A 21,483-nucleotide genomic window follows, 5' to 3' on the forward strand; every position below is an offset into this window, starting at 1 on the left:
GAAAGCGCACGTGCATGCCCCCACTCGAGACGAGGCCTGACTCCCCTGGGGAGACTCCAGAAGTACCCAAAGATCCATGTCAGCCCCTGAGAGGAATCCTCGGTTCCGGCCCTAACTGCACACAAGGTTTTTGGCCCCGGTATCGACGGGAGAGGAATCCCGATAGGCCCCCTAGCACCTCGCATGGGGACTGGCCTCTCCTGAGGCCACCAGAGCGGGTCCCTGAGGTCCCCGTCGTAACTCGAGAACACCTGCCGCAACTCGAGAAAATCCAGGAAGTTCTCCCTTCCAGGCGAGATGAGGCCTATTTCCGATGAGGCGTCTGGAGACTAATGACACCTAACCTCTGGAACTTCGAAAGGGTCTTTCACAACCTTGCTGCAACTCAAGAAGTTCACCGCCATAACCGTGTCCACTCGAGAGGAAGCACGATGGTCCCGCCCACATCCAGAGGAGCCCCGTTTCCCCCTCGTAGCTCGAGATGAGGGATCCTTTCCCTGCTTTCAACGGGAAAGAATTCCCGGCGTTCCCGTCGCATCTCAAGAGGAGGCACTCTCAACAGGAAAGGCGAGAGGAACTCCATGGTCGTACCACCATTCCAAGAGTCCCCCAGATGTCTCAGTCCATTCCAGAGGAACCTCTTTGCCCTGCACTGGCTCATCTTTCACGCCGAGGATCGACTCACACCACGGTGGCACGTGGGACAGCCCTGTGGGAAAGCCTCGAGGGAAAACCACAGATCCTTTGATGCACGCGACGGGAAGCGTGACATTGCTGCTACAGCCTGGAAGGAAAGCGCACGTGCATGCCCCCACTCGAGACGAGGCCTGACTCCCCTGGGGAGACTCCAGAAGTACCCAAAGATCCATGTCAGCCCCTGAGAGGAATCCTCGGTTCCGGCCCTGACTCCACACAAGGTATTTGGCCCCAGTATCGACGGGAGAGGAATCCCGAGAGGCCCCCTAGCAACACGCATGGGGACTGGCCTCTCCTGAGGCCATCAGGGCGGGTCCCTGTGGTACCAGTCGTAACTCGAAAACACCTGCCGCACCTCGAGAAAATCCAGGAAGTTCTCCCTTCCAGGCGAGATGAGGTCTATTTCCGATGAGACGTCTGGAGACTGACACGTAACCTCTGGAACTTCGAAAGGGTCTTTCACACCCTTGCTGCAACTCAAGAAGTTCACCGCCATACCCGTCTCCACTCGAGAGGAAGCACGATGGTCCCGCCCACATCCAGAGGAGCCCCGTTTCCCCCTCGTAGCTCGAGATGAGGGATCCTTTCCCTGCTTTCAACGGGAAAGAATTTCCAGCGTTCCCGTCGCATCTCAAGAGGAGGCACTCTCAACAGGAAAGGCGAGAGGAACTCCATGGTCGTACCACCATTCCAAGAGTCCCCCAGATGTCTCAGTCCATTCCAGAGGAACCTCTTTGCCCTGCACTGGCTCATCTTTCACTCCGAGGATCGACTCACACCACGGTGGCACATGGGACAGCCCTGTGGGAAAGCCTCGAGGGAAAGCCTCGAGGGAAAACCACAGATCATTTGATCCACGCGACGGGAAGCGTGACATTGCTGCTACAGCCTGGAAGGAAAGCGCACGTGCATGCCCCCACTCGAGACGAGGCCTGACTCCCCTGGGGAGACTCTAGAAGTACCCAAAGATCCATGTCAGACCCTGAGAGGAATCCTCGGTTCTGGCCCTGACTCCACACAAGGTTTTTGGCCCCGGTATCGACTGGAGAGGAATCCCGGGAGGCCCCCTAGCAACTCGCATGGGGACTGGCCTCTCCTGAGGCGATAAGGGCGGGTCCCTGTGGTACCCGTCGTAACTCGAGAACACCTGCCGCACCTCGAGAAAATCCAGGAAGTTCTCCCTTCCAGGCTAGATGAGGCCTATTTCCGATGAGGCGTCTGGAGACTAATGACACCTAACCTCTGGAACTTCGAAAGGGTCTTTCACACCCTTGCTGCAACTCAAGAAGTTCACCGACATACCCGTTTCCACTCGAGAGGAAGCACGATGGTCCCGCCCACATCCCGAGGAGCCCCGTTTCCCCCTCGTAGCTCGAGATGAGGGATCCTTTCCCTGCTTTCAACGGGAAAGAATTCCCGGCGTTCCCGTCACAACTCAAGAGGAGGCACTCTCAACAGGAAAGGCGAGAGGAACTCCATGGTCGTACCACCATTCCAAGAGTCCCCCAGATGTCTCAGTCCATTCCAGAGGAACCTCTTTGCCCTGCACTGGCTCATCTTTCACGCCGAGGATCGACTCACACCACGGTGGCACGTGGGACAGCCCTGTGGGAAAGCCTCGAGGGAAAGCCTCGAGGGAAAACCACAGATCCTTTGATCCACGCGACGGGAAGCTTGACATTGCTGCTACAGCCTGGAAGGAAAGCGCACGTGCATGCCCCCACTCGAGACGAGGCCTGACTCCCCTGGGGAGACTCCAGAAGTACACAAAGATCCATGTCAGCCCCTGAGAGGAATCCTCGGTTCTGGCCCTGACTCCACACAAGGTTTTTGGCCCCGGTATCGACGGGAGAGGAATCCCGAGAGGCCCCCTAGCAACTCGCATGGGGACTGGCCTCTCCTGAGGCCATCAGGGCGGGTCCCTGTGGTACCCGTCGTAACTCGAAAACACCTGCCGCACCTCGAGAAAATCCAGGAAGTTCTCCCTTCCAGGCGAGATGAGGCCTATTTCCGATGAGGCGTCTGGAGACTAATGACACCTAACCTCTGGAACTTCGAAAGGGTCTTTCACACCCTTGCTGCAACTCAAGAAGTTCACCGACATACCCGTGTCCACTCGAGAGGAAGCACGATGGTCCCGCCCACATCCCGAGGAGCCCCGTTTCCCCCTCGTAGCTCGAGATGAGGGATCCTTTCCCTGCTTTCAACGGGAAAGAATTCCCGGCGTTCCCGTCGCATCTCAAGAGGAGGCACTCTCAACAGGAAAGGCGAGAGGAACTCCATGGTCGTACCACCATTCCAAGAGTCCCCCAGATGTCTCAGTCCATTCCAGAGGAACCCCTTTGCCCTGCACTGGCTCATCTTTCACGCTGAGGATCGACTCACACCACGGTGGCACGTGGGACAGCCCTGTGGGAAAGCCTCGAGGGAAAGCCTCGAGGGAAAACCACAGATCCTTTGATCCACGCGACGGGAAGCGTGACATTGCTGCTACAGCCTGGAAGGAAAGCACACGTGCATGCCCCCACTCGAGACGAGGCCTGACTCCCCTGGGGAGACTCCAGAAGTACCCAAAGATCCATGTCAGCCCCTGAGAGGAATCCTCGGTTCCGGCCCTGACTCCACACAAGGTTTTTGGCCCCAGTATCGACTGGAGAGGAATCCCGAGAGGCCCCCTAGCAACTTGCATGGGGACTGGCCTCTCCTGAGGCCACCAGGGCGGGTCCCTGAGGTCCCCGTCGTAACTGGAGAACACCTGCCGCAACTCGAGAAAATCCAGGAAGTTCTCCCTTCCAGGCGAGATGAGGCCTATTTCCGATGAGGCGTCTGGAGACTAATGACACCTAACCTCTGGAACTTCGAAAGGGTCTTTCACACCCTTGCTGCAACTCAAGAAGTTTACCGCCATACCGGTCTCCACACGAGAGAAAGCACGATGGTCCCGCCCACATACAGAGGAGCCACGTTTCCCCCTCGGAGCTCGAGATGAGGGATCCTTTCCCTGCTTCCAACGGGAAAGAATTCCCGGCATTCCCGTCGCAGCTCAAGAGGAGGCACTCTCAACAGGAAAGGCGAGAGGAACTCCATGGTCGTACCACAATTCCAAGAGTCCCCCAGATGTCTCAGTCCATTCCAGAGGAACCTCTTTGCCCTGCACTGGCTCATCTTTCACGCCGAGGATCGACTCACACCACGGTGGCACGTGGGACAGCCCTGTGGGAAAGCCTCGAGGGAAAGCCTCGAGGGAAAACCACAGATCCTTTAATCCTCGCGATGGGAAGCGTGACATTGCTGCTACAGCCTGGAAGGAAAGCGCACGTGCATACCCCCACTCGAGACGAGGCCTGACTCCACTGGGGAGAGTCCAGAAGTACCCAAAGATCCATGTAACCCCTGAGAGGAATGCTCGGTTCCGGCCCTGACTCCACACAAGTCTTTTGGCCCCGGTAACGACGGGAGAGGAATCCCGAGAGGCCCCCTAGCAACTCGCATGGGGACTGGCCTCTACTGAGGCCACCAGGGCGGGTCCCTGAGGTCCCCGTCGTAACTCGAGAACACCTGCCGCAACTCGAGAAAATCCAGGAAGTTCTCCCTTCCAGGCGAGATGAGGCCTATTTCCGATGAGGCGTCTGGAGACTAATGACACCTAACCTCTGGAACTTCGAAAGGGTCTTTCACACCCTTGCTGCAACTCAAGAAGTTCACCGCCATACCCGTGTCCACTCGGGAGGAAGCACGATGGTCCCGCCCACATCCAGAGGAGCCCCGTTTCCCCCTCGGAGCTCGAGATGAGGGATCCTTTCCCTGCTTTCAACGGGAAAGAATTCCCGGCGTTCCCGTCGCATCTCAAGAGGAGGCACTCTCAACAGGAAAGGCGAGAGGAACTCCATGGTCATACCACCATTCCAAGAGTCCCCCAGATGTCTCAGTCCATTCCAGAGGAACCCCTTTGCCCTGCACTGGCTCATCTTTCACGCCGAGGATCGACTCACACCACGGTGGCACGTGGGACAGCCCTGTGGGAAAGCCTCGAGGGAAAGCCTCGAGGGAAAACCACAGATCATTTGATCCACGCGACGGGAAGCGTGACATTGCTGCTACAGCCTGAAAGGAAAGCGCACGTGCATGCCCCCACTCGAGACGAGGCCTGACTCCCCTGGGGAGACTGTAGAAGTACCCAAAGATCCATGTCAGCCCCTGAGAGGAATCCTCGGTTCCGGCCCTGACTCCACACAAGGTTTTTGGCCCCAGTATCGACGGGAGAGGAATCCCGAGAGGCCCCCTAGCAACTCGCATGGGGACTGGCCTCTCCTGAGGCCACCAGGGCGGGTCCCTGAGGTCCCCGTCGTAACTCGAGAACACCTGCCGCAACTCGAGAAAATCCAGGAAGTTCTCCCTTCCAGGCGAGATGAGGCCTATTTCCGATGAGGCGTCTGGAGACTAATGACACCTAACCTCTGGAACTTCGAAAGGGTCTTTCACACCCTTGCTGCAACTCAAGAAGTTCACCGCCATACCCGTCTCCACTCGAGAGGAAGCACGATGGTCCCGCCCACATCCAGAGGAGCCCCGTTTCCCCCTCGTAGCTCGAGATGAGGGATCCTTTCCCTGCTTTCAACGGGAAAGAATTCCCGGCGTTCCCGTCGGATCTAAAGAGGAGGCACTCTTAACAGGAAAGGCGAGAGGAACTCCATGGTCGTACCACCATTCCAAGAGTCCCCCAGATGTCTCAGTCCATTCCAGAGGAACCTCTTTGCCCTGCACTGGCTCATCTTTCGCGCCGAGGATCGACTCACACCACGGTGGCACGTGGGACAGCCCTGTGGGAAAGCCTCGAGGGAAAGCCTCGAGGGAAAACCACAGATCATTTGATCCACGCGACGGGAAGCGTGACATTGCTGCTACAGCCTGGAAGGAAAGCGCACGTGCATGCCCCCACTCGAGACGAGGCCTGACTCCCCTGGGGAGACTCTAGAAGTACCCAAAGATCCATGTCAGCCCCTGAGAGGAATCCTCGGTTCTGGCCCTGACTCCACACAAGGTTTTTGGCCCCGGTATCGACTGGAGAGGAATCCCGGGAGGCCCCCTAGCAACTCGCATGGGGACTGGCCTCTCCTGAGGCCATAAGGGCGGGTCCCTGTGGTACCCGTCGTAACTCGAGAACACCTGCCGCACCTCGAGAAAATCCAGGAAGTTCTCCCTTCCAGGCTAGATGAGGCCTATTTCCGATGAGGCGTCTGGAGACTAATGACACCTAACCTCTGGAACTTCGAAAGGGTCTTTCACACCCTTGCTGCAACTCAAGAAGTTCACCGCCATACCCGTCTCCACTCGAGAGGAAGCACGATGGTCCCGCCCACATCCAGAGGAGCCCCGTTTCCCCCTCGTAGCTCGAGATGAGGGATCCTTTCCCTGCTTTCAACGGGAAAGAATTCCCAGCGTTCCCGTCACAACTCAAGAGGAGGCACTCTCAACAGGAAAGGCGAGAGGAACTCCATGGTCGTACCACCATTCCAAGAGTCCCCCAGATGTCTCAGTCCATTCCAGAGGAACCTCTTTGCCCTGCACTGGCTCATCTTTCACGCCGAGGATCGACTCACACCACGGTGGCACGTGGGACAGCCCTGTGGGAAAGCCTCGAGAGAAAACCACAGATCATTTGATCCACGCGACGGGAAGCGTGACATTGCTGCTACAGCCTGGAAGGAAAGCGCACGTGCATGCCCCCACTGGAGACGAGGCCTGACTCCCCTGGGGAGACTCCAGAAGTACCCAAAGATCCATGTCAGCCCCTGAGAGGAATCCTCGGTTCCGGCCTTGACTCCACACAAGGTTTTTGGCCCCGGTATCGACGGGAGAGGAATCCCGAGAGGCACCCTAGCAACTCGCATGGGGACTGGCCTCTCCTGAGGCCACCAGGGCGGGTCCCTGAGGTCCCCGTCGTAACTCGAGAACACCTGCCGCAAATCGAGAAAATCCAGGAAGTTCTCCCTTCCAGGCGAGATGAGGCCTATTTCCGATGAGGCGTCTGGAGACTAATGACACCTAACCTCTGGAACTTCGAAAGGGTCTTTCACACCCTTGCTGCAACTCAAGAAGTTCAGCGCCATACCCGTGTCCACTCGAGAGGAAGCACGATGGTCCCGCCCACATCCAGAGGAGCCCCGTTTCACCCTCGTAGCTCGAGATGAGGGATCCTTTCCCTGCTTTCAACGGGAAAGAATTCCCGGCGTTCCCGTCGCATCTCAAGAGGAGGCACTCTCAACAGGAAAGGCGAGAGGAACTCCATGGTCGTACCACCATTCCAAGAGTCCCCCAGATGTCTCAGTCCATTCCAGAGGAACCTCTTTGCCCTGCACTGGCTCATCTTTCACGCCGAGGATCGACTCACACCACGGTGGCACGTGGGACAGCCCTGCTGGAAAGCCTCGAGGGAAAGCCTCGAGGGAAAACCACAGATCCTTTGATCCACGCGACGGGAAGCGTGACATTGCTGCTACAGCCTGGAAGGAAAGCGCACGTGCATGCCCCCACTCGAGACGAGGCCTGACTCCCCTGGGGAGACTCCAGAAGTACCCAAAGATCCATGTCAGCCCCTGAGAGGAATCCTCGGTTCCAGCCCTGACTCCACACAAGGTTTTTGGCCCCGGTATCGACGGGAGAGGAATCCCGAGAGGCCCCCTAGCAACTCGCATGGGGACTGGCCTCTCCTGAGGCCACCAGGGCGGGTCCCTGAGGTCCCCGTCGTAACTCGAGAACACCTGCCGCAACTCGAGAAAATCCAGGAAGTTCTCCCTTCCAGGCGAGATGAGGCCTATTTCCGATGAGGCGTCTGGAGACTAATGACACCTAACCTCTGGAACGTCGAAAGGGTCTTTCACACCCTTGCTGCAACTCAAGAAGTTCACCGCCATACCCGTCTCCACTCGAGAGGAAGCACGATGGTCCCGCCCACATCCAGAGGAGCCCCGTTTCCCCCTCGGAGCTCGAGATGAGGGATCCTTTCCCTGCTTTCAACGGGAAAGTATTCCCGGCGTTCCCGTCGCATCTCAAGAGGAGGCACTCTCAACAGGAAAGGCGAGAGGAACTCCATGGTCGTACCACCATTCCAAGAGTCCCCCAGATGTCTCAGTCCATTCCAGAGGAACCTCTTTGCCCTGCACTGGCTCATCTTTCACGCCGAGGATCGACTCACACCACGGTGGCACGTGGGACAGCCCTGTGGGAAAGCCTCGAGGGCAAGCCTCGAGGGAAAACCACAGATCCTTTGATGCACGCCACGGGAAGCGTGACATTGCTGCTACAGCCTGGAAGGAAAGCGCGCGTGCATGCCCCCACTCGAGACGAGGCCTGACTCCCCGGGGGAGACTCCAGAAGTACCCAAAGATCCATGTCACCCCTGAGAGGAATGCTCGGTTCCGGCCCTGACTCCACACAAGGCTTTTGGCCCTGGTATCGACGGGAGAGGAATCCCGAGAGGCCCCCTAGCAACTCGCATGGGGACTGGCCTCTCCTGAGGCCACCAGGGCGGGTCCCTGAGGTCCCCGTCGTAACTCGAGAACACCTGCCGCAACTCGAGATAATCCAGGAAGTTCTCCCTTCCAGGCGAGATGAGGCCTATTTCCGATGAGGCGTCTGCAGACTAATGACACCTAAACTCTGGAACTTCGAAAGGGTCTTTCACACCCTTGCTGCAACTCAAGAAGTTCACCGCCATACCCGTGTCCACTCGGGAGGAAGCACGATGGTCCCGCCCACATCCAGAGGAGCCCCATTTCCCCCTCGGAGGTCGAGATGAGGGATCCTTTCCCTGCTTTCAACGGGAAAGAATTCCCGGCGTTCCCGTCGCATCTCAAGAGGAGGCACTCTCAACAGGAAAGGCGAGAGGAACTCCATGGTCGTACCACCATTCCAAGAGTCCCCCAGATGTCTCAGTCCATTCCAGAGGAACCTCTTTGCCCTGCACTGGCTCATCTTTCACGCCGAGGATCGACTCACACCACGGTGGCACGTGGGACAGCCCTGTGGGAAAGCCTCGAGGGAAAACCACAGATCCTTTGATCCACGCGACGGGAAGTGTGACATTGCTGCTACAGCCTGGAAGGAAAGCACACGTGCATGCCCCTAATCGAGAAGAGGACTGACTCCCCTGGTGGGACTCCAGAAGTATCCAAAGATCCATGTCAGCTCCTGAGAGGAATCCTCGGTTCCAGCCCTGACTCCACACAAGGTTTTTGGCCCCGGTATCGACGGGAGAGGAATCCCGAGAGGCCCCCTAGCAACTCGCATGGGGACTGGCCTCTCCTGAGGCCACCAGGGCGGGTCCCTGAGGTCCCCGTCGTAACTCGAGAACACCGGCCGCACCTCGAGAAAATACGGGAAGTTCTCCCTTCCAGGCGAGATGAGGCCTATTTCCGATGAGGCGTCTGGAGACTAATGACACCTAACCTCTGGAACTTCGAAAGGGTCTTTCACACCCTTGCTGCAACTCAAGAAGTTTACCGCCATACCCGTCTCCACACGAGAGAAAGCACGATGGTCCCGCCTACATCCAGAGGAGCCCCGTTTCCCCCTCGGAGCTCGAGATGAGGGATCCTTTCCCTGCTTTCAACGGGAAAGAATTCCCGGCATTCCCGTCGCATCTCAAGAGGAGGCACTCTCAACAGGAAAGGCGAGAGGAACTCCATGGTCGTACCACCATTCCAAGAGTCCCCCAGATGTCTCAGTCCATTCCAGAGGAACCTCTTTGCCCTGCACTGGCTCATCTTTCACGCCGAGGATCGACTCACACCACGGTGGCACGTGGGACAGCACTGTGGGAAAGCCTCGAGGGAAAACCACAGATCCTTTGATCCACGCGACGGGAAGCGTGACATTGCTGCTACAGCATGGAAAGAAAACGCACGTGCATGCCCCCACTCGAGACGAGGCCTGACTCCCCTGCGGAGACTCCAGAAGTACCCAAAGATCCATGTCAGCCCCTGAGAGGAATCCTCGGTTCCGGCCCTGACTCCACACAAGGCTTTTGGCCCCGGTAACGACGGGAGAGGAATCCCGAGAGACCCCTAGCAACTCGCATGGGGACTGGCCTCTACTGAGGCCACCAGGGCGGGTCCCTGAGGTCCCCGTCGTAACTCGAGAACACCTGCCGCAACTCGAGAAAATCCAGGAAGTTCTCCCTTCCAGGCGAGATGAGGCCTATTTCCGATGAGGCGTCTGGAGACTAATGACACCTAACCTCTGGAACTTCGAAAGGGTCTTTCACACCCTTGCTGCAACTCAAGAGGTTCACCGCCATTCCCGTGTCCACTCGGGAGGAAGCACGATGGTCCCGCCCACATCCAGAGGAGCCCCGTTTCCCCCTCGGAGCTCGAGATGAGGGATCCTTTCCCTGCTTTCAACGGGAAAGAATTCCCGGCGTTCCCGTCACAACTCAAGAGGAGGCACTCTCAACAGGAAAGGCGAGAGGAACTCCATGGGCGTACCACCATTCCAAGAGTCCCCCAGATGTCTCAGTCCATTCCAGAGGAACCTCTTTGCCCTGCACTGGCTCATCTTTCACGCCGAGGATCGACTCACACCACGGTGGCACGTGGGACAGCCCTGTGGGAAAGCCTCGAGGGAAAGCCTCGAGGGAAAACCACAGATCCTTTGATCCACGCGACGGGAAGCGTGACATTGCTGCTACAGCCTGGAAGGAAAGCGCACGTGCATGCCCCCACTCGAGACGAGGCCTGACTCCCCTGGGGAGACTCCAGAAGTACACAAAGATCCATGTCAGCCCCTGAGAGGAATCCTCGGTTCTGGCCCTGACTCCACACAAGGTTTTTGGCCCCGGTATCGACGGGAGAGGAATCCCGAGAGGCCCCCTAGCAACTCGCATGGGGACTGGCCTCTCCTGAGGCCATCAGGGCGGGTCCCTGTGGTTCCCGTCGTAACTCGAAAACACCTGCCGCACCTCGAGGAAATCCAGGAAGTTCTCCCTTCCAGGCGAGATGAGGCCTATTTCCGATGAGGCGTCTGGAGACTAATGACACCTAACCTCTGGAACTTCGAAAGGGTCTTTCACACCCTTGCTGCAACTCAAGAAGTTCACCGACATACCCGTGTCCACTCGAGAGGAAGCACGATGGTCCCGCCCACATCCCGAGGAGCCCCGTTTCCCCCTCGTAGCTCGAGATGAGGGATCCTTTCCCTGCTTTCAACGGGAAAGAATTCCCGGCGTTCCCGTCGCATCTCAAGAGGAGGCACTCTCAACAGGAAAGGCGAGAGGAACTCCATGGTCGTACCACCATTCCAAGAGTCCCCCAGATGTCTCAGTCCATTCCAGAGGAACCCCTTTGCCCTGCACTGGCTCATCTTTCACGCCGAGGATCGACTCACACCACGGTGGCACGTGGGACAGCCCTGTGGGAAAGCCTCGAGGGAAAGCCTCGAGGGAAAACCACAGATCATTTGATCCACGCGACGGGAAGCGTGACATTGCTGCTACAGCCTGAAAGGAAAGCGCACGTGCATGCCCCCACTCGAGACGAGGCCTGACTCCCCTGGGGAGACTCCAGAAGTACCCAAAGATCCATGTCAGCCCCTGAGAGGAATCCTCGGTTCCGGCCCTGACTCCACACAAGGTTTTTGGCCCCAGTATCGACGGGAGAGGAATCCCGAGAGGCCCCCTAGCAACTCGCATGGGGACTGGCCTCTCCTGAGGCCACCAGGGCGGGTCCCTGAGGTCCCCGTCGTAACTCGAGAACACCTGCCGCAACTCGAGAAAATCCAGGAAGTTCTCCCTTCCAGGCGAGATGAGGCCTATTTCCGATGAGGCGTCTGGAGACTAATGACACCTAACCTCTGGAACTTCGAAAGGGTCTTTCACACCCTTGCTGCAACTCAAGAAGTTCACCGCCATACCCGTCTCCACTCGAGAGGAAGCACGATGGTCCCGCCCACATCCAGAGGAGCCCCGTTTCCCCCTCGTAGCTCGAGATGAGGGATCCTTTCCCTGCTTTCAACGGGAAAGATTCCCGGCGTTCCCGTCGGATATAAAGAGGAGGCACTCTTAACAGGAAAGGCGAGAGGAACTCCATGGTCGTACCACCATTCCAAGAGTCCCCCAGATGTCTCAGTCCATTCCAGAGGAACCTCTTTGCCCTGCACTGGCTCATCTTTCGCGCCGAGGATCGACTCACACCACGGTGGCACGTGGGACAGCCCTGTGGGAAAGCCTCGAGGGAAAGCCTCGAGGGAAAACCACAGATCCTTTGATCAACGCGACGGGAAGCGTGACATTGCTGCTACAGCCTGGAAGGAAAGCGCACGTGCATGCCCCCACTCGAGACGAGGCCTGACTCCCCTGGGGAGACTCCAGAAGTACCCAAAGATCCATGTCAGCCCCTGAGAGGAATCCTCGGTTCTGGCCCTGACTCCACACAAGGTTTTTGGCCCCGGTATCGACGGGAGAGGAATCCCGAGAGGCCCCCTAGCAACTCGCATGGGGACTGGCCTCTCCTGAGGCCACCAGGGCGGGTCCCTGAGGTCCCCGTCGTAACTCGAAAACACCTGCCGCAACTCGAGAAAATCCAGGAAGTTCTCCCTTCCAGGCGAGATGAGGCCTATTTCCGATGAGGCGTCTGGAGACTAATGACACCTAACCTCTGGAACTTCGAAAGGGTCTTTCACACCCTTGCTGCAACTCAAGAAGTTTACCGCCATACCCGTCTCCACACGAGAGAAAGCACGATGGTCCCGCCCACATCCAGAGGAGCCCCGTTTCCCCCTCGTAGCTCGAGATGAGGGATCCTTTCCCTGCTTTCAACGGGAAAGAATTCCCGGCATTCACGTCGCATCTCAAGAGGAGGCACTCTCAACAGGAAAGGCGAGAGGAACTCCATGGTCTTACCACCATTCCAAGAGTCCCCCAGATGTCTCAGTCCATTCCAGAGGAACCTCTTTGCCCTGCACTGGCTCATCTTTCACGCCGAGAATCGACTCACACCACGGTGGCACGTGGGACAGCCCTGTGGGAAAGCCTCGAGGGAAAGCCTAGAGGGAAAACCACAGATACTTTGATCCACGCGACGGGAAGCGTGACATTGCTGCTACAGCCTGGAAGGAAAGCGCACGTGCATGCCCCCACTCGAGACGAGGCCTGACTCCCCTGGGGAGACTCCAGAAGTACCCAAAGATCCATGTCAGCCCCTGAGAGGAATCCTCGGTTCCGGCCCTGACTCCACACAAGGTATTTGGCCCCAGTATCGACGGGAGAGGAATCCCGAGAGGCCCCCTAGCAACACGCATGGGGACTGGCCTCTCTTGAGGCCATCAGGGCGGGTCCCTGTGGTACCAGTCGTAACTCGAGAACACCTGCCGCACCTCGAGAAAATCCAGGAAGTTCTCCCTTCCAGGCGAGATGAGGTCTATTTCCGATGAGACGTCTGGAGACTGACACGTAACCTCTGGAACTTCGAAAGGGTCTTTCACACCCTTGCTGCAACTCAAGAAGTTCACCGCCATACCCGTCTCCACTCGAGAGGAAGCACGATGGTCCCGCCCACATCCAGAGGAGCCCCGTTTCCCCCTCGTAGCTCGAGATGAGGGATCCTTTCCCTGCTTTCAACGGGAAAGAATTCCCAGCGTTCCCGTCACAACTCAAGAGGAGGCACTCTCAACAGGAAAGGCGAGAGGAACTCCATGGTCGTACCACCATTCCAAGAGTCCCCCAGATGTCTCAGTCCATTCCAGAGGAACCTCTTTGCCCTGCACTGGCTCATCTTTCACGCCGAGGATCGACTCACACCACGGTGGCACGTGGGACAGCCCTGTGGGAAAGCCTCGAGGGAAAGCCTCGAGGGAAAACCACAGATCCTTTGATCCAGGCCACGGGAAGCGTGACATTGCTGCTACAGCCTGGAAGGAAAGCGCACGTGCATGCCCCGACTCGAGACGAGGCCTGACTCCCCTGGGGAGACTCCAGAAGTACCCAAAGATCCATGTCAGCCCCTGAGAGGAATCCTCGGTTCCGGCCCTGACTCCACACAAGGTTTTTGGCCCCGGTATCGACGGGAGGGGAATCCCGAGAGGCCCCCTAGCAACTCGCATGGGGACTGGCCTCTCCTGAGGCCACCAGGGCGGGTCCCTGAGGTCCCCGTCGTAACTCGAGAACACCTGCCGCAACTCGAGAAAATCCATGAAGTTCTCCCTTCCAGGCGAGATGAGGCCTATTTCCGATGAGGCGTCTGGAGACTAATGACACCTAACCTCTGGAACTTCGAAAGGGTCTTTCACACCCTTGCTGCAAATCAAGAAGTTCACCGCCATACCCGTCTCCACTCGAGAGGAAGCACGATGGTCCCGCCCACATCCAGAGGAGCCCCGTTTCCCCCTCGTAGCTCGAGGTGAGGGATCCTTTCCCTGCTTTCAACGGGAAAGAATTCCCGGCGTTCCCGTCGCATCTCAAGAGGAGGCACTCTCAACAGGAAAGGCGAGAGGAACTCCATGGTCATACCACCATTCCAAGAGTCCCCCAGATGTCTCAGTCCATTCCAGAGGAACCTCTTTGCCCTGCACTGGCTCATCTTTCACGCCGAGGATCGACTCACACCACGGTGGCACGTGGGACAGCCCTGTGGGAAAACCTCGAGGGAAAGCCTCGAGGGAAAACCACAGATCCTTTGATCCAGGCCACGGGAAGCGTGACATTGCTGCTACAGCCTGGAAGGAAAGCGCACGTGCATGCCCCCACTCGAGACGAGGCCTGACTCCCCTGGGGAGACTCCAGAAGTATCCAAAGATCCATGTCAGCCCCTGAGAGGAATCCTCGGTTCCGGCCCTGACTCCACACAAGGTTTTTGGCCCCGGTATCGATGGGAGAGGAATCCCGAGAGGCCCCCTAGCACCTCGCATGGGGACTGGCCTCTCCTGAGGCCACCAGGGCGGGTCCCTGAGGTCCCCGTCGTAACTCGAGAACACCTGCCGCAACTCGAGAAAATCCAGGAAGTTCTCCCTTCCAGGCGAGATGAGGCCTATTTCCGATGAGGCGTCTGGAGACTAATGACACCTAACCTCTGGAACTTCGAAAGGGTCTTTCACACCCTTGCTGCAACTCAAGAAGTTCACCGCCATACCCGTCTCCACTCGAGAGGAAGCACGATGGTCCCGCCCACAACCAGAGGAGCCCCGTTTCCCCCTCGTAGCTCGAGATGAGGGATCCTTTCCCTGCTTTCAACGGGAAAGAATTCCCGGCGTTCCCGTCGCATCTCAAGAGGAGGCACTCTCAACAGGAAAGGCGAGAGGAACTCCATGGTCATACCACCATTCCAAGAGTCCCCAAGATGTCTCAGTCCATTCCAGAGGAACCTCTTTGCCCTGCACTGGCTCATCTTTCACGCCGAGGATCGACTCACACCACGGTGGCACGTGGGACAGCCCTGTGGGAAATCCTAGAGGGAAAGCCTCGAGGAAAAACCACAGATCCTTTGATCCACGCGACGGGAAGCGTGACATTCCTGCTACAGCCTGGAAGGAAAGCGCACGTGCATGCCCCCACTCGAGACGAGGCCTGACTCCCCTGGGGAGACTCCAGAAGTACCCAAAGATCCATGTCAGCACCTGAGAGTAATCCTCGGTTCCGGCCCTGACTCTACACAAGGTTTTTGGCCCCGGTATCGACGGGAGAGGAATCCCGAGAGGCCCCCTAGCAACTCGCATGGGGACTGGCCTCTCCTGAGGCCACCAGGGCGGGTCCCTGAGGTCCCCGTCGTAACTCGAGAACACCTGCCGCAACTCGAGAAAATCCAGGAAGTTCTCCCTTCCAGGCGAGATGAGGCCTATTTCCGATGAGGCGTCTGGAGACTAATGACACCTAACCTCTGGAACTTCGAAAGGGTCTTTCACACCCTTGCTGCAACTCAAGAAGTTCACCGCCATACCCGTCTCCACTTGAGAGGAAGCACGATGGTCCCGCCCACATCCAGAGGAGCCCCGTTTCCCCCTCGTAGCTCGAGATGAGGGATCCTTTCCCTGCTTTCAACGGGAAAGAATTCCCGGCGTTCCCGTCGCATCTCAAGAGGAGGCACTCTCAACAGGAAAGGCGAGAGGAACTCCATGGTCGTACCATCATTCAAAGAGTCCCCCAGATGTCTCAGTCCATTCCAGAGCAACCTCTTTGCCCTGCACTGGCTCATCTTTCACGCCGATGATCGACTCACACCACGGTGGCACGTGGGACAGCCCTGTGGGAAAGCCTCGAGGGAAAGCCTCGAGGGAAAACCACAGATCCTTTGATCCAGGCCACGGGAAGCGTGACATTGCTGCTACAGCCTGGAAGGAAAGCGCACGTGCATGCCCCCACTCGAAACGAGGCCTGACTCCCCTGGGGAGACTCCAGAAGTACCCAAAGATCCATGTCAGCCCCTGAGAGGAATCCTCGGTTCCGGCCCTGACTCCACACAAGGTTTTTGGCCCCGGTATCGACGGGAGGGGAATTCCGAGAGGCCCCCTAGCAACTCGCATGTGGACTGGCCTCTCCTGAGGCCACCAGGGCGGGTCCCTGAGGTCCCCGTCGTAACTCGAGAACACCTGCTGCAACTCGAGAAAATCCATGAAGTTCTCCCTTCCAGGCGAGATGAGGCCTATTTCCGATGAGGCGTCTGGAGACTAATGACACCTAACCTCTGGAACTTCGAAAGGGTCTTTCACACCCTTGCTGCAACTCAAGAAGTTCACCGCAATACCCGTCTCCACTCGAGAGGAAGCACGATGGTCCCGCCCACATCCAGAGGAGCCCCGTTTCCCCCTCGTAGCTCGAGATGAGGGATCCTTTCCCTGCTTTCAACGGGAAAGAATTCCCGGCGTTCCCGTCGCATCTCAAGAGGAGGCACTCTCAACAGGAAAGGCGAGAGGAACTCCATGGTCATACCACCATTCCAAGAGTCCCCCAGATGTCTCAGTCCATTCCAGAGGAACCTCTTTGCCCTGCACTGGCTCATCTTTCACGCTGAGGATCGACTCACACCACGGTGGCACGTGGGACAGCCCTGTGGGAAAACCTCGAGGGAAAGCCTCGAGGTAAAACCACAGATCCTTTGATCCAGGCCACGGGAAGCGTGACATTGCTGCTACAGCCTGGAAGGAAAGCGCACGTGCATGTCCCCACTCGAGACGAGGCCTGACTCCCCTGGGGAGACTCCAGAAGTACCCAAAGATCCATGTCAGCCCCTGAGAGGAATCCTCGGTTCCGGCCCTGAATCCACACAAGGTTTTTGGCCCCGGTATCGACGGGAGAGGAATCCCCAGAGGCCCCCTAGCAACTCGCATGGGGACTGGCCTCTCCTGAGGCCACCAGGGCGGGTCCCTGAGGTCCCCGTCGTAACTCGAGAACACCTGCCGCAACTCGAGAAAATCCAGGAAGTTCTCCCTTCCAGGCGAGATGAGGCCTATTTCCGATGAGGCGTCTGGAGACTAATGACACCTAACCTCTGGAACTTCGAAAGGGTCTTTCACACCCTTGCTGCAAATCAAGAAGTTCTCCGCCATACCCGTCTCCACTCGAGAGGAAGCACGATGGTCCCGCCCACATCCAGAGGAGCCCCGTTTCCCCCTCGTAGCTCGAGATGAGGGATCCTTTCCCTGCTTTCAACGGGAAAGAATTCCCGGCGTTCCCGTCGCATCTCAAGAGGAGGCACTCTCAACAGGAAAGGCGAGAGGAACTCCATGGTCATACCACCATTCCAAGAGTCCCCCAGATGTCTCAGTCCATTCCAGTGGAACCTCTTTGCCCTGCACTGGCTCATCTTTCACGCCGAGGATCGACTCACACCACGGTGGCACGTGGGACAGCCCTGTGGGAAAACCTCGAGGGAAAGCCTCGAGGGAAAACCACAGATCCTTTGATGCACGCGACGGGAAGCGTGACATTGCTGCTACAGCCTGGAAGGAAAGCGCACGTGCATGCCCCCACTCGAGACGAGGCCTGACTCCCCTGGGGAGACTCCAGAAGTACCCAAAGATCCATGTCACCCCTGAGAGGAATCCTCGGCTCCGGCCCTGACCCCACACAATGTTTTTGGCCCTAGTATCGATGGGAGAGGAATCCCGAGAGGCCCCCTAGCAACACGCATGGGGACTGGCCTCTCCTGAGGCCATCAGGGCGGGTCCCTGTGGTACCCGTCGTAACTCGAGAACACCTGCCGCACCTCGAGAAAATCCAGGTAGTTCTCCCTTCCAGGCGAGATGAGGTCTATTTCCGATGAGGCATCTGGAGACTGACACGTAACCTCTGGAACTTCGAAAGGGTCTTTCACACCCTTGCTGCAACTCAAGAAGTTCACCGCCATACCCGTCTCCACTCGAGAGGAAGCACGATGGTCCTACCCACATCCAGAGGAGCCCCGTTTCCCCCTCGTAGCTCGAGATGAGGGATCCTTTCCCTGCTTTCAACGGGAAAGTATTCCCGGCGTTCCCGTCGCATCTCAAGAGGAGGCACTCTCAACAGGAAAGGCGAGAGGAACTCCATGGTCGTACCACCATTCCAAGAGTCCCCCAGATGTCTCAGTCCATTCCAGAGGAACCTCTTTGCCCTGCACTGGCTCATCTTTCACGCCGAGGATCGTCTCACACCACGGTGGAACGTGGGACAGCCCTGCGGGAAAGCCTCGAGGGAAAGCCTCGAGGGAAAACCACAGATCCTTTGATCCACGCCACGGGAAGCGTGACATTGCTGCTACAGCCTGGAAGTAAAGCGCACGTGCATGCCCCGACTCGAGACGAGGCCTGACTCCCCTGGGGAGACTCCAGAAGTACCCAAAGATCCATGTCAGCCCCTGAGAGGAATCCTCGGTTCCGGCCCTGATTCCACACAAAGTTTTTGACCCCGGTATCGACGGGAGAGGAATCCCGAGAGGCCCCCTAGCAACTCGCATGGGGACTGGGTCTCCTGAGGCCACCAGGGCGGGTCCCTGAGGTCCCCGTTGTAACTCGAGAACACCTGCCGCAACTCGAGAAAATCCAGGAAGTTCTCCCTTCCAGGCGAGATGAGGCCTATTTCCGATGAGGCGTCTGGAGACTAATGACACCTAACCTCTGGGACTTCGAAAGGGTCTTTCACACCCTTGCTGCAACTCAAGAAGTTCACCGCCATACCCGTCTCCACTCGAGAGGAAGGACGATGGTCCCGCCCACATCCAGAGGAGCCCCGTTTCCCCCTCGTGGCTCGAAATGAGGGATCCTTTCCCTGCTTTCAACGGGAAAGAATTCCCGGCGTTCCCGTCGCATCTCAAGAGGTGGCACTCTCAACAGGAAAGGCGAGAGGAACTCCATGGTCGTACCACCATTCCACGAGTCCCCCAGATGTCTCAGTCCATTCCAGAGGAACCTCTTTGCCCTGCACTGGCTCATCTTTCACGCCGAGGATCGACTCACACCACGGTGGCACGTGGGACAGCCCTGTGGGAAAGCCTCGAGGGAAAGCCTCGAGGGAAAACCACAGATCCTTTGATCCATGCGACGGGAAGCGTGACATTGCTGCTACAGCCTGGAAGGAAAGCGCACGTGCATGCCCCAACTCGAGACGAGCCCTGACTCCCTTGGGGAGACTCCAGACTTACCCAAAGATCCATGTCAGCCCCTGAGAGGAATCCTCGGTTCCGGCCCTGACTCCACACAAGGTTTTTGGCCCCGGTATCGACGGGAGAGGAATCCCGAGAGGCCCCCTAGCAACTCGCATAGGGACTGGCCTCTCCTGAGGCCACCAGGGCGGGTCCCTGAGGTCCCCGTCGTAACTCGAGAACACCTGCCGCAACTCGAGAAAATCCAGGAACTTCTCCCTTCCAGGCGAGATGAGGCCTATTTCCGATGAGGCGTCTGGAGACTAATGACACCTAAACTCTGGAACTTCGAAAGGGTCTTTCACACCCTTGCTGCAACTCAAGAAGTTCACCGCCATATGCGTCTCCACTCGAGAGGAAGCACGATGGTCCCGCCCACATCCAGAGGAGCCCCGTTTCCCCCTCGTAGCTCGAGATGAGGGATCCTTTCCCTGCTTTCAACGGGAAAGAATTCCCGGCGTTCCCGTCGCATCTCAAGAGGAGGCACTCTCAACAGGAAAGGCGAGAGGAACTCCATGGTCGTACCACCATTCCAAGAGTCCCCCAGATGTCTCAGTCCATTCCAGAGGAACCTCTTTGCCCTGCACTGGCTCATCTTTCACGCCGAGGATCGACTCACACCACGGTGGCACGTGGGACAGCCCTGTGGGAAAGCCTCGAGGGAAAACCACAGATCCTTTGATCCACGCGACGGGAAGCGTGACATTGCTGCTACAGCCTGGAAGGAAAGCGCACGTACCTGTCCCCACTCGAGACGAGGCCTGACTCCCCTGGGGAGACTCCAGAAGTACCCAAAGATCCATGTCAGCCCCTGAGAGGAATCCTCGGTTCCGGCCCTAACTGCACACAAGGTTTTTGGCCCCGGTATCGACGGGAGAGGAATCCCGATAGGCCCCCTAGCACCTCGCATGGGGACTGGCCTCTCCTGAGGCCACCAGAGCGGGTCCCTGAGGTCCCCGTCGTAACTCGAGAACACCTGCCGCAACTCGAGAAAATCCAGGAAGTTCTCCCTTCCAGGCGAGATGAGGCCTATTTCCGATGAGGCGTCTGGAGACTAATGACACCTAACCTCTGGAACTTCGAAAGGGTCTTTCACAACCTTGCTGCAACTCAAGAAGTTCACCGCCATAACCGTGTCCACTCGAGAGGAAGCACGATGGTCCCGCCCACATCCAGAGGAGCCCCGTTTCCCCCTCGTAGCTCGAGATGAGGGATCCTTTCCCTGCTTTCAACGGGAAAGAATTCCCGGCGTTCCCGTCGCATCTCAAGAGGAGGCACTCTCAACAGGAAAGGCGAGAGGAACTCCATGGTCGTACCACCATTCCAAGAGTCCCCCAGATGTCTCAGTCCATTCCAGAGGAACCTCTTTGCCCTGCACTGGCTCATCTTTCACGCCGAGGATCGACTCACACCACGGTGGCACGTGGGACAGCCCTGTGGGAAAGCCTCGAGGGAAAACCACAGATCCTTTGATGCACGCGACGGGAAGCGTGACATTGCTGCTACAGCCTGGAAGGAAAGCGCACGTGCATGCCCCCACTCGAGACGAGGCCTGACTCCCCTGGGGAGACTCCAGAAGTACCCAAAGATCCATGTCAGCCCCTGAGAGGAATCCTCGGTTCCGGCCCTGACTCCACACAAGGTATTTGGCCCCAGTATCGACGGGAGAGGAATACCGAGAGGCCCCCTAGCAACACGCATGGGGACTGGCCTCTCCTGAGGCCATCAGGGCGGGTCCCTGTGGTACCAGTCGTAACTCGAAAACACCTGCCGCACCTCGAGAAAATCCAGGAAGTTCTCCCTTCCAGGCGAGATGAGGTCTATTTCCGATGAGGCGTCTGGAGACTAATGACACCTAACCTCTGGAACTTCGAAAGGGTCTTTCACACCCTTGCTGCAACTCAAGAAGTTCACCGACATACCCGTGTCCACTCGAGAGGAAGCACGATGGTCCCGCCCACATCCCGAGGAGCCCCGTTTCCCCCTCGTAGCTCGAGATGAGGGATCCTTTCCCTGCTTTCAACGGGAAAGAATTCCCGGCGTTCCCGTCGCATCTCAAGAGGAGGCACTCTCAACAGGAAAGGCGAGAGGAACTCCATGGTCGTACCACCATTCCAAGAGTCCCCCAGATGTCTCAGTCCATTCCAGAGGAACCCCTTTGCCCTGCACTGGCTCATCTTTCACGCTG

This window comes from Capricornis sumatraensis, chromosome 21 (assembly GCF_032405125.1).
Source record: "Capricornis sumatraensis isolate serow.1 chromosome 21, serow.2, whole genome shotgun sequence".
Lineage (NCBI taxonomy): Eukaryota > Metazoa > Chordata > Mammalia > Artiodactyla > Bovidae > Capricornis > Capricornis sumatraensis.